The sequence below is a fragment of the Oreochromis niloticus genome, linkage group LG17, assembly GCF_001858045.2.
Source record: "Oreochromis niloticus isolate F11D_XX linkage group LG17, O_niloticus_UMD_NMBU, whole genome shotgun sequence".
Classification (NCBI taxonomy): domain Eukaryota; kingdom Metazoa; phylum Chordata; class Actinopteri; order Cichliformes; family Cichlidae; genus Oreochromis; species Oreochromis niloticus.
This window is the reverse complement of record NC_031981.2, coordinates 31,684,890-31,697,633: the sequence shown is the minus strand read 5'-3', so window position 1 is coordinate 31,697,633 and position 12,744 is coordinate 31,684,890.

Here is a 12,744-nt window from a genome sequence, read left to right as displayed (position 1 = left end):
GAAACCCCGATTTGCAGACGCTGTGCGCAGAGGTTCAGGAGCAGAAGTCCCATTGTAAACATATCACGGCAGACCCAGCGATGTTTCCATGAACACGCTTTTCAGCATCTCTTTATTGACCACTTTTCACACACGGTTGCTGTACGCATACAGCCGGTGTTAAAGCGCACAGCCCGACACAGACCAACAACAGCATAGAGAGCACAGAAGTTAAGGTGGCGAGGCGTGATTGTGGGTGCCGCTCAGGTGCGTCCGCCTCCCCTGCAGCGGCGCTGCAGACCACGCCCCGCCACACACATTAACCAGGTAAAATACATATTTAGGCTAAATTTTGCAAATATCTATTTTTCATCTTTTAGCAGCATAGTGCTTTTTTTTTCCAATTATTATTATTATTATTATTTTTTTAAAGTCAGGTCAAGGCCCAAAGGCGATATAAGGGTGGCGGCTCACAACAGTTTTTGTTTGCTACATGGATCATTTTAGTTCAGCTGGGTGTCTTTCCTTTTGTTATATTTCTTTAAGAGTTCAAAATGTGTTCATTACATAAATAAAAAAGTAATTTCCTCTGTAGCACTTCATGGATTTAAGCAACACACCTTAGTTGTTCACACAAAGCTTAAAGGTAAACACACAATATATACAGTGTTATCTTCATTTTAGATGTTAAAAAGTATTTGCGGCTCCCAGTGTTTTCTTTTGTGTGGAAACTGCGTCCAAATGGCTCTTTGGGTGTTAAAGGTTGCAGACCCCTGACTTAGAAGAAGGAAAATAAAAAGAGTTAAAATGAGTGACTGATGCCATAAACTCACCAGTGCAGTGTTTCCAGATGTTCCAGCTGTTTTCCTGTGTATTTCTATAGGATCTGAAATCTTTGTGCACCCATCTGACAGGCTTCTATTGACACTGAAGATTATAAGTTAGTTTTTTGTTTTGTATCTCATCTTCATCACCTGTATGTGTGTGTGTGTGTGTGTGTGTGTGTGTGTGTGTGTGTGTGTGTGTGTGTGTGTGTGTGTGTGTGTGTTACTAGTTTATACAGCTCCATTGATTGTTTTGTGTTCGTTCTTGGCCAGGGCATTTTTTAAAGAGATCTGAAGAGTCTTATTTTACTTATAAATAAAATAAATAGATTAGAAAATGAGCAAACTTCCAATTAAATTGCAGACACTTTCTGTACAGTGGGATAAACAGGGAGAGGATTGCTCTCCTGATACTGGTGTGCTATACTGCTAAATTTAGTATCGGTGCTCAAACCTTTTGTGTTTGTTTCAAACAAGTTGCCCACTTAGGGAAGCTCACATTTGTTCTTTGTACTGTCAGATGAACATGTGAGACACTTTGACTCTTCAGTGCAGTGTGGAGCCTAACAAATATCTGTTTTGTTTCCCAGCTGATCAGCAGGAGGAGAAGAGTCTGACGGAGCAGCAGAGGAACATTTTCAGCTACTTGGACTCAGATGAGTCACTACAGAGAAAACAATGAGCTCAACACAGAAAGTGACAGATATTAGTGTTAAGAAATACTCCATCAAAAGCTGAAGTACTGATATAACTTACTCAAGTGAAAAAGTACGGGCTCTGAAATGTACTCAGAGTAAGAAAGTAAAAGTAGCTCCTTGAAGAACATTTTTACCACCTATTTTTATCCAAAGCTAACTGAACCTTGTGCTATATTAATGTAATATTTAAAATAAGATTAGTAGATGAAATACGAACTATTTATTTCTAATAAAGGCACTCAGTTTGAATCAGTTAAGTAGAAGATGAGCAGAGATAATGAAGGAAAATAAAACGTGTATTTTCTGTTGCCTACATTGTAGAGGGTGACTGTTAAGTCTAATTGTTGAATGTTGTCATTATGTTCTTAAATTTGTAAGGTCTGAGTTCAATCTATAGGATCAAGACATTCCTTTGTCTCTGACCACCTGTCCAGCCACTCTGTGCTGGGGGAGGATTATTTACACATCCCTTGTGAAGATTCTGTTTGATGTTTGGTAAGCTTCCTGCCCTTTGTATGGCTTCACTGTGTTGTGCATGGTGAAGCATATATTGGGTGTGGGGGAGATTACCATTTTATGACTAAGGATGTTGTTAGAAACAGTTGGAAGTCACGCACACAGAGAGACACACATTCTCACACACTCACTCAAACACACACACACACACACACACACACACACACACACACACACACACACACACACACACACACACACAGACACACACACATTTTCACATGCATACAGATGTTTACACATACACACACATAGTGCCTTGTCTTAGAACCATTTGGGGGTTTATGGTGGGAGGTGCTTTTGATGTGATGTGTATTGTGTGAACTGTTTTCCCAATAAAAGGCAGCAAGCGGAGGCCGGATTTGGGGTCATTTTGTGGTAGATACCGACGAGGCCTCCCTTGCAAGTAAATCGATCGATTGCTGACTGTCTTGTTTTTTTCATGATGAATAAGTCTCTAAACTAGCGGGGCTTGTGGAAACACAGACCCAACAGTGACTTTGCCTCTAAACAGGAAAATGAGCAAGAAGAGGTTAAAGTGGGATTGAGCAGGTGGGGAACCCTAAAATCAGCTGTAGTGGCTCAGCGTGGGGAAAAGAATCACAGCTCACAATAATTTCTACTGAGAGCTCCAGTAGATTTTCTTAAAGTACAAGCTGTGATCAGCTGACCTGCTGCTCTCTGTGGATGTACACAACTGAATTCAACCAGATATTTCATGAGCTGTCCTGGGTGATTTCCATCCTCTACACTGACAGTACACTGTCTTTATATTAGACACTATACTGTTGGTATGAAGGTGGAACTCAGTGAATGAATGACAGCATCTTGAGCTTCAGTTTAAATGAATCTCTGCAACACTCGATGTAATCTAACTCTGACATGAGCACCACAATCACTGTGCACCAGTCACACACTGTTCTTTACTTTAAATCCATCACGGTTCAGCAAACTAACCTGTTTATCCTGCACTAACCTGCAGAGGATCTTCATGCAGTCTTTAAATAACTCAGTCTGTTTCAGATTGTTTTGTAGCATCTTTCAGTATATGAAAAAACATAATGTCACACATACAGACCCAATATCTGATTTCAGCACATGAGGACTTACATGTAAGCTTTACATTCCAGTTTATTAAATCCCACTGAGCAGTCCTTACTTTTAAATCTAACCTCTCTTCTTCCTCTCCTGTCCTGTGTGTCTTATCTTTCTCCATCTCTGAGTGAAGTTAGCTCTCTTTCTTTTCTCTCCCTGTGATGTACAGCAGCTGGACCTTTAGCTAGCAACACACTGTGAGACAAACTGCACACAAACAGAACTTTAGAACTTTTTTATTGTCATTGTGTAGTTTTTTAGGTAGCAAGACCACAAAGGTGCAAAGACCACACAGTTTGTGTGTTTGCTGATGTTTGTTGAGCTGATAGAAATGCTGCATTTGAAATTACCTGCCACTTAAAAAATATTAATCCATTTATTCTTGCTCGTCTTGTCTATTGCTAGCTGGATCCTGAAGTACCGTGACTGCAACTTATGAGCACCTGCAGTTGTTCAGGTGTTGTGCCAAAAAAAACGAACACTGGCCCACTTTAACTCCTGACTATGTTTTGCAAACAGTTTTGCCTCTTTTATCTCTTTTTATGTTTCATACCCTGGTGATTAGTACACTATCAGGATTGCCTTTCATGTGTTTAGGTTCAAATCAGTTTGATGTTTGATGCCTGCAGCGATGAAATCACTCCCCTCAAATGGCTTAAACCAAAAGTAATAAGCCTGTTTTGAAAATGTAAATATACAGATATGTGTAGGGAGTAAATGCTTTAAAAAAAAACCCCCGAAGCTACAATCAGAATCTGACATTTGTTTGAAGGTTCAGTTTGTTCAAAGACTGCATTTCACTCACTTCCTCTGTATCTCTGTCACTGCAGGACCAACATGGACCGAGAAGTCAGCGCTCTCAGGAGGCCGACAAACCTCACAGAAGAAAGAGAGAGAAAAAATACACCTGTGACGATTGTGGGAAGGATTTTACTTGGAAGATTAAACTAAAACGTCATCAGGTCATCCACACTGGAGAGAGACCGTTCAGCTGTGACTTGTGTGAAAAGTCTTTTTCCTGGAAGAGTAGCCTAAAAACACACCAACTCATCCACAGTGGAGTTAAAGTGTACAGCTGTGATCAGTGTGGCAGAGCTTTTACTCAAAGTAGCCACTTACAGAGGCATCTAGTTACCCACTCTGGAACTAAGGCATACAGCTGTGACATTTGTGGAAAAACTTTCAGCCACATAGGAAGCCGAAATAGACATCTACGCATTCACACCAGACATGATGTGTACTGGTGTGAACAGTGTGGCAAACATTTTGCTACAGGCACATACTTACAACAACATATGTTTACCCACACTGAGGAGAGACCTTACAAATGTGACCTGTGTGAGAAGACTTTTAAAGCTCCACATTACCTTTCGTTGTGACCTTTGTGGAAAAACTTTCAGTTGGCAAACCGACCTAAAAATACATCAATGTAGACATGCTGGAAACAAACTGAAATACTGCAAAGAATGTGGGAGAAGCTTCACCACATCAACTGAGTTAAAACGACATGAACTGTTTCACAGTGGGGTCAAAAAGCACCTCTGTGATCAGTGTGGGTCATCCTTCACCACTGCAAGTGAGTTTAAATCACACAAACGAGTCCACACAGGAGAGAAACCATACAAGTGCAGACACTGCGACAAAAGCTTCTCACAATCAGGTAATCGTAAAAAGCATGAATGTACACACATGGAAGGAAACTACAGCTGTGACCAGTGTGACAAGAGCTTCAGGAATCTCAGTTCATACTCTGAACACAAACAATCCCACATTACTAATAAACTGTTTCACTGTTACCAGTGTGCCAAAACATTCACCTCATTGTCGTCTCTGTGCAAACATCAACGTGATCACTCAGGGCTGAAATCACTCCCATCACTGGATCACAGTGAAGCTGAAGAGAGAGGAAGTTCCTCTGGTTTCAGTGTCAGACTCAAAAAGCTTGAGATCAGGCTCCACAGAGTTCAGATAGAATCAACTGTAAAAATCTGATGAGGCAGCTATAAATCAAACTGTTCCCCTAGTTCCATTTTATCATTTCAAACCTGTTCATGTTGAGTGTTTATTTTTTTTTTTCATCAGTTGGTTGAAAACTCTGTTTCCTGTTATGAAGTTTTTATTTGAATGTATTTTGATCCACATGTTCTGTTTTCTTGTTGAGGTTCTTTGTGTTAAGTTTTGCAATGGTTATGTAAAAATCAAAAATGTTAAATAAAGATACTGTTTAATGACAGAGATTTTGAGCCATGATGTCATTTGCTGTATTTAAAGACTGAAGTGACAAATGGAAACATGTTTACAGTCAGAGTCAGATGAACAGTTTTCAGTGGCACAGATGGAGGTTTATCAGAGGAGGAGACTTGGCTGTTCTCCACTCACACTGAACAGGGTCCCTGCAGCTTATTAAAAATCTGACCTGAAAGTTATGAAAAATAAGATCTTTAAAGTCTTTTATTTTTTTAATCAAACTTGCTGTAGGTTTTAAAGCTTCTGATTTTCTGTTTAAGCTGTCAAAACGATTCATTTTGGAGAATAATCTTTTAAAGTTGTGGTTTCACTTGCTCAGAGTTTATCAGTGTTTCCTGATACAAGGCAGGATGGATCCATGCTTTTGTTGTTTAAGACTAATTCTGACTCTAAAATCTGAATATTGCAGAAACTGAGACCCGTCAGAACAGGCAACATTTATCAATCTTCTATTGTCCCCCTCTGTTCCAAAAGTAATTGCTACAAGGATGTCATTAGAAACACGTAAGAGTGCTGTTACCGTGGAATGTAAATGTTTAAATCAGACTGAAAGCACCAAAATACCATTAGTATCTGAAAATGTATTCTATTGGGTAAATACTATGTTCTCCAATACATTTGAAAGGAATGGGAGTTTTGAGATCGGTCTAAAATTTGAGCAAACTGAGGGGTCAAGCCCAGTTTTTTGTAATAAAGGATGTGCAATTTCATGTTTAAAACCATCGGGAACCACACTGGAAGTAATACTGCTTTTTATATTGGCAAGGACTGAGGTTCCAATCCAGGGAAAAACCTCTTTAAAGAGCCATGCAGGGACAACATCCTCCGGAGAGTCAGAGGGTTTCATTTGCCTAACCACCTCATTAAGAACTGTAAATGAAACAGGTTCAAAGTAATGTAAATATGCTGAGCAGGGAATAAACACCGATGGGTCACATGTAGGAAGTACTATTGCTGACCTGATAGACTCGACCTTGTTTACAAAGAAAGAAGGAACTGATTACATGTATCAGGAGATAACAGGATCCAGGAGACGCCTTAGGATGCGACGGAACGAACCATAACCAGCTGGAGCGGCCGCTGAAGAAAAGACAAGGCAAGCTTTAAACTTCACCAGCTGACCGGCAGGTTTACCCCAAGTAAGCAGGAACATCAGCCAGGAGCAGTGGATACCCTGTTTTTTGGTCCTTCTGATTAGATGATGGCAAAAAACTGAAGATCCAAAAGTTTTTGGTGTTCACCAGGTTTGAGTTGATTTCGGAGACAAACAGAATAAACAGTAAGACAATTGACAGAGGTAGACGGCAAGCCACACATACTGAAGCCATCTTACCCCTTAGTTCAATTATGTAAATTGCAATTATGTAATCTGATCATTTACAAACTGAAAGTATCTAAACAAAATATAACTAATGATTATAAAAATGGGAAAACAGACATATGTGTGACATAAAAGTAAATGTGTTACATAAACCTGACAAACAAGGACAGCTACATGTAGTCTGAAAAACAGCAGTTTTTTTTTTTTAAAGTTTGCAGGTCTATCAGTGCAAGACATTCTTGATTATTCATCCAGAATTGCTGTGCGTTGCTGACCTACAGCAGACAAGAGATTCTGGACATCTGGACTCATAACTCCAACAGTTTTATCGCCGATCTCCGACTCATCCCAGAGATCTCCAGAACACCGGAGGCTGCCCACTCTCCCCGGCCGGGCGGAAGTGCACGCAGACGGCGCCGAGAACGTAAACAAAGGCGAGGTAGGCGCGGAGGGCTACGGGCTAAGCTAAAGCTAACACCACATCGGCTGCCTTTACCCAGTATTTTCCTCGCCAATGTCCGTTCTCTGGCAAACAAAATGGATGAGATACGGCTCTCCATCACTAACAACAGACGGATTATGGACTCAAATGTCATGTTTTTCACCGAAACATGGTTGAACAACAGCTGCCCGGACAATGCTATCGAGTTAGCAGGACGCCACACACACCGAGCCGACAGGCTAGCAGATGACTCCGGCAAGACCAGAGGTGGAGGTTTGTGCATTTATATTAACAATGCTTGGTGCATGAACTCCACTACTACTGAGAGTCACTGCTCACCTAATGCGGAGTTTTTAATGGTCAAATGCAGACCGTATTATCTCCCCAGAGAACTCACTTCGATCATACTCACTGCAGTATATATCCCCCCCGACGCTAATGCTAGGTTGGCCATGAAAGAACTTTCTGCAGCCATTAACAAACACCAGAATAAACACCCCGAGGCTGCTTTTATTGTTGCTGGCGACTTCAACCACACCAACTTAAAGACAGTCCTCCCCAGATTCCACCAACATGTCTCCTGCCACACCAGAGGAGACAAGACTTTAGACCATGTTTATTCCAACTTGGCTGGAGCCTACAAAGCAACACCCCTCCCCCACATTGGACAATCGGACCATCTCTCCCTGTTCCTCACACCTAGGTATTCACCACTCATCCAACGTGTGAAACCTGCTGTGAGGACAATTAAAGTGTGGCCAGAGGGGACAGACGCAGTGCTCCAGGACAGATTTAAAAACACAGACTGGAATATGTTCACCCACACAGACCTGGACCAGTACGCCTCATCTGTACTGGATTACATCTCCGAAACCACAGACAGTGTCACCACCCAGAAACGGATCACCATGTACCCCAACCAGAAGCCTTGGATGAACCGGGATGTTCGTCTCCTCCTGAAGGCCCGCAACACCGCCTTTAGGTCAGGAGATGCACATGCCTACAGTACAGCCAGGGCTAATCTAAAGAAGGGCATCAAAAAAGCCAAACACCATTACAAAAAGAAGGTAGAAGAACACTTCTCCAACTCCAACCCCCGACGCATGTGGCAAGGACTCCAGACCATTACAGACTACAGGACCACCAAACCCTCCCCCACATCCTCTGATGCCTCCTTCCTCAACGAGCTCAACAACTTTTATGCTCGTTTTGAGCGAGGGAACCCCACAACCACAACCATAACAGACATGACGCCAGACCACCAACCTCTGACTCTCTCCCCCACCGATGTAGGAGCGGTGCTGAGCAGGATCAATGTCCACAAGGCTGCAGGTCCTGATGGTATCCCCGGGCGTGTTCTCAGAGCGTGTTCTGGGGAGCTTGCAGGAGTGCTCACAGACATATTCAATCTGTCCTTGGCCCACGCTGTGGTACCGGCCTGCTTCAAATCCACCTCCATCGTCCCGATACCCAAAAACTCCAACCCATCTAGCCTCAATGACTACCGCCCAGTAGCCCTCACCCCCATCATCACTAAGTGCTTAGAGCAGCTGGTCTTAGCACACTTCAAATCCTGTCTCCCCCCCACCCTGGACCCCCACCAATTTGCATACCGCCAGAACAGGAGCACAGAGGATGCAGTCTCCATCGCACTGCACTCTGTCCTCTCACACCTGGACAACAACAACACCTACGCCAGAATGCTGTTTATAGACTTCAGTTCAGCATTCAACACAATCCACCCCTCACAACTCATCAGGAAACTGACAGACCTGGGCATCAGTTCCCTCATCTGCAAATGGTTACTGGACTTCCTGACCAACCGCCCCCAACATGTCCGACTGGATAACCGCTGCTCATCAACAATCACAATGAACACCGGTGTACCACAGGGCTGTGTGATGAGCCCTTTCCTCTACTCCCTCTTCACCCACGACTGCAGACCTGCTGATGGTTCCAACACCATCATTAAGTTTGCAGATGACACCACGGTGATTGGCCTCATCAGTGACAACGACGAGGCCGCCTACAGGGAGGAGGTGGATCGTCTGGCTGAGTGGTGCGACACAAACAACCTGCTGCTTAACACCGAGAAGACTAAGGAGCTCATCGTGGACTACAGGAGGAATGCTGACCCACATCCACCCATCCACATTAAGGGGACGGCTGTGGAGCGTGTGAGCAGCTTCAAGTTCCTGGGAGTCCACATCTCCGAGGATCTCACCTGGACGACCAACTGCTCCAAGCTGGTCAAGAAGGCTCACCAGCGCCTCTTCTTCTTGAGGACTCTGAGGAAGAACCACCTGTCCTCAGACATCCTGGTGAACTTCTATCGCTGCACCATCGAGAGCATCCTGACCAACTGTATAACAGTCTGGTACGGGAACTGCTCTGCCTCGGACCGGAAGGCGTTGCAGAGGGTCGTGAAAACTGCCCAGCGCATCACCGGAGCACCACTTCCTGCCATAAAGGACATCTACAGGAAGCGGTGTCTGAAAAGGGCTGGGAAAATCATCAGAGACCCCAGTCACCCATCACATGGACTCTTTACCCTCCTGCCCTCTGGGAGGCGCTACAGGAGCCTCCGGACTAAGACCACCAGGTACCGGAACAGCTTCTTCCCCACAGCTGTCAGACTCCTGAACTCTGCCTCCTGACATCTGACCCACGTTAAACTCATGGACTGAACATACACACACCCACAACCACTAGCACTTTACCACTACTGTATAGTTCTGTGTAGATAATCATTCTGTACATACGATAATTTTTAATCCCACAACTGTTTATAACTTACATAGTTCACATTCTGTATAACTGTATATCTCAGATTTCTGTATAGTTTTTATTTCATATTTATATCCTGTTCATAGCCTGTACATAGCTTGTACTCACTACAGCCTGTACATACTTATAGTTATAGAACATTCATAACATACTTCACACTGTGTACATTATAACATACCATAATAGACCCATTTCTGTAATATACTTACACATCTCTATTATTGCTAATTTATATTGTAATATATCTATATCACGACTAAAGCACTTTCTGGATGGATGCAAACTGCATTTCGTTGCCCTGTACCTGTGACATGTGCAATGACAATAAAGTTGAATTCTATTCTATTCTATTCTATTCTACAAAGAAGAGACTGTTAAAGTCTCTAATTCAGTGAACCATCATTGGTCCAGTCTGTTTGGTTAAATATAGTAAGTTGATCTATGTCCATTTATTCACACATTTTCTGTTGTGCTTATCCAGTTCAGGATCACAGTGGGGCTGGAGCTGGATATGTTAAATAAATAAACCTTCAAAAGTTAACATTACATATGCATCTATGTATGTTGTTGTCCACAGGATGAGAAAATCAAAGTCAAACTGGAAGACTGTGCAACATGTGAATGCATGTTTGTGTTTATGCCTGTGTCTTTCAGAGGAGGCTGGAGGCACTGAAAGGCTTTTCTAACAGTTCCTGTTCAATTGAAGCAGAACCATAAAGGTTGCTGGACTCCATGATGGCCTTACCCCCGAGAAGCCTTTCTGTTAAAGGAGAAACCAGTGAGAAGCTATTTTCAAAGTAGCTGAGCAGATTTTATCTCAAGTAAGTGATTAAGTGTTTGTTCATTTCTTCTGCCACTTAAACAACGTTTAAGGACATCTTAAGCCTGCACAGTTACAGATGTCAAGGTCAAGGTTAAGGTCATATCTATTTATATAGCACATTTCCAGACAGACGATGCTGCAGAAAGTGCTTAACAATATAAAAATGCCATTAAAAAGAAACAATGTAAAACAATAATAACAATTTAAAACAATGATAGGACAATAAAATAATTAAAACAATAACTAAGACTATTAGATAAGAGCAAAATGCTTGGTCATAGTGTGTTAAAAGCCAGGGCATAAAAATATGTCTTTAGTAGTGATTTAAATTGATCAAGTGTTTGTACCAATAATGTATGTTAGATTGATGCTTGTTTTAGTATGCTACTCTACAGTTAGGGTCACCATCTCTATTTGAGTATCATTAATATACAAAACACTAAAAACCTTGTGCGTACTATAATCCTCCATGATGCTAAGCCTTCTCTGTCTGACCTACACTGCCCCTTTTACAAATGTTACAGTTAACACATCATCTGCTCCCCAGCTTATCATCTAGACATGTACTTTACAAATTCAATTAGGCCCTTCCTTCCGTCTTGTTACGTTTTCCAAACAGCTGAAATATTTTTGTAGCTGCAGTAATTTACTGCAGGGCATTAACATGTTCTGTTCCGAGCGGTCACGTCTTCGTCTCTCTGACATACTTACTGAAGACATAGATAATTCATTTTTTTTTTAATGTTTTTTTTTTTATAAGCTTTATTTTTCATTTTTAAATTGCAAAACAAACAAAAACAAACAAACTAACAAAGCAAACAAACAAACAGAAAGCTCGCAACTATGGGACAGAGCAAGTACCAACAAATAACCACAACATGACTGGCCATTTGGCCACAGAAGCACTCCCAGGTGCACACTCTTGTATCTGTGTCTTTCAAGGACAACCTCAGACATCTGAAAACCAAACACAGAAGATACAAGCATAATAATAATAATAATAATAATAATAACAATAATAATAATAATAATAATAATAATGATAATGATAATAATATTAACAATAATAATGATAATAATAATAATAATAACATACCAAAATTAATAATTACAGAATTTTTTTTTAAACAAACAAACAAACGAACAAAGAACTCAAAAAAAAAAAAAAAAAAAAAGGTGAGTAAAACAAAAAACACAGAGCACATCATGTGAACCCCTCCCACCATCCCCCCACCCCTTTACCCCTGTATGGCTCTCAACCTCATCACATTCGTTTATCCAGACAGCCCATATTTACACCTCTCATCCACAGGAATCAACATCCCCCACGATAAAACTGCGTAAAACTGCAGCTAACACCTCTTTGATCTGTTAGGTCCAGAGATGGTAGTACTGCCAGGAAGGGGCCCCAGATTTTTTCAAAGGTTCCATATTTCCCTTTTACACTATGCGATATCTTCTCAGGTGTACAGTAGGACGCTAGTTCATTAATCCAGTGTCTCAATGTTGGGGAATTTTCAGATTTCCATTGTAGCAGAATACATTTTTTCACTGCAGTACTCGCAAGTAAAATAAAATATTTCTTATGGTAATTTACATTAATAGAACCTGTGTCACCTAGAATCCATAGTTTTGGGTCCGATTCAATTTGGATCCCCATTACCTTTGAGATTATTTCAATAGCCCGTCTCCAAAACTCTTCTATCACTGGGCAATTCCACAGCATATGCAGCAGATCACCATCTCTCACCTTACATCTCCAGCATTTGGGGGAATAATTATTATCAATTTTATGTAACCTATAAGGGGTATAATATATCCTATGAAGTATATTAAATTGCATTTGCCTGTGTTTTGTAGAAATTAACATGGTCTGTGCCTGTTCCAATAAATGGTACCATTCTACCTCTTCATAGATATGACCCAAGTCTGTTTCCCATTTTCTTTTTATAGACATTTTGTTATAGTCAGGTAACTTTTCATTGATAATAGTATATATAGAAGATGCTATT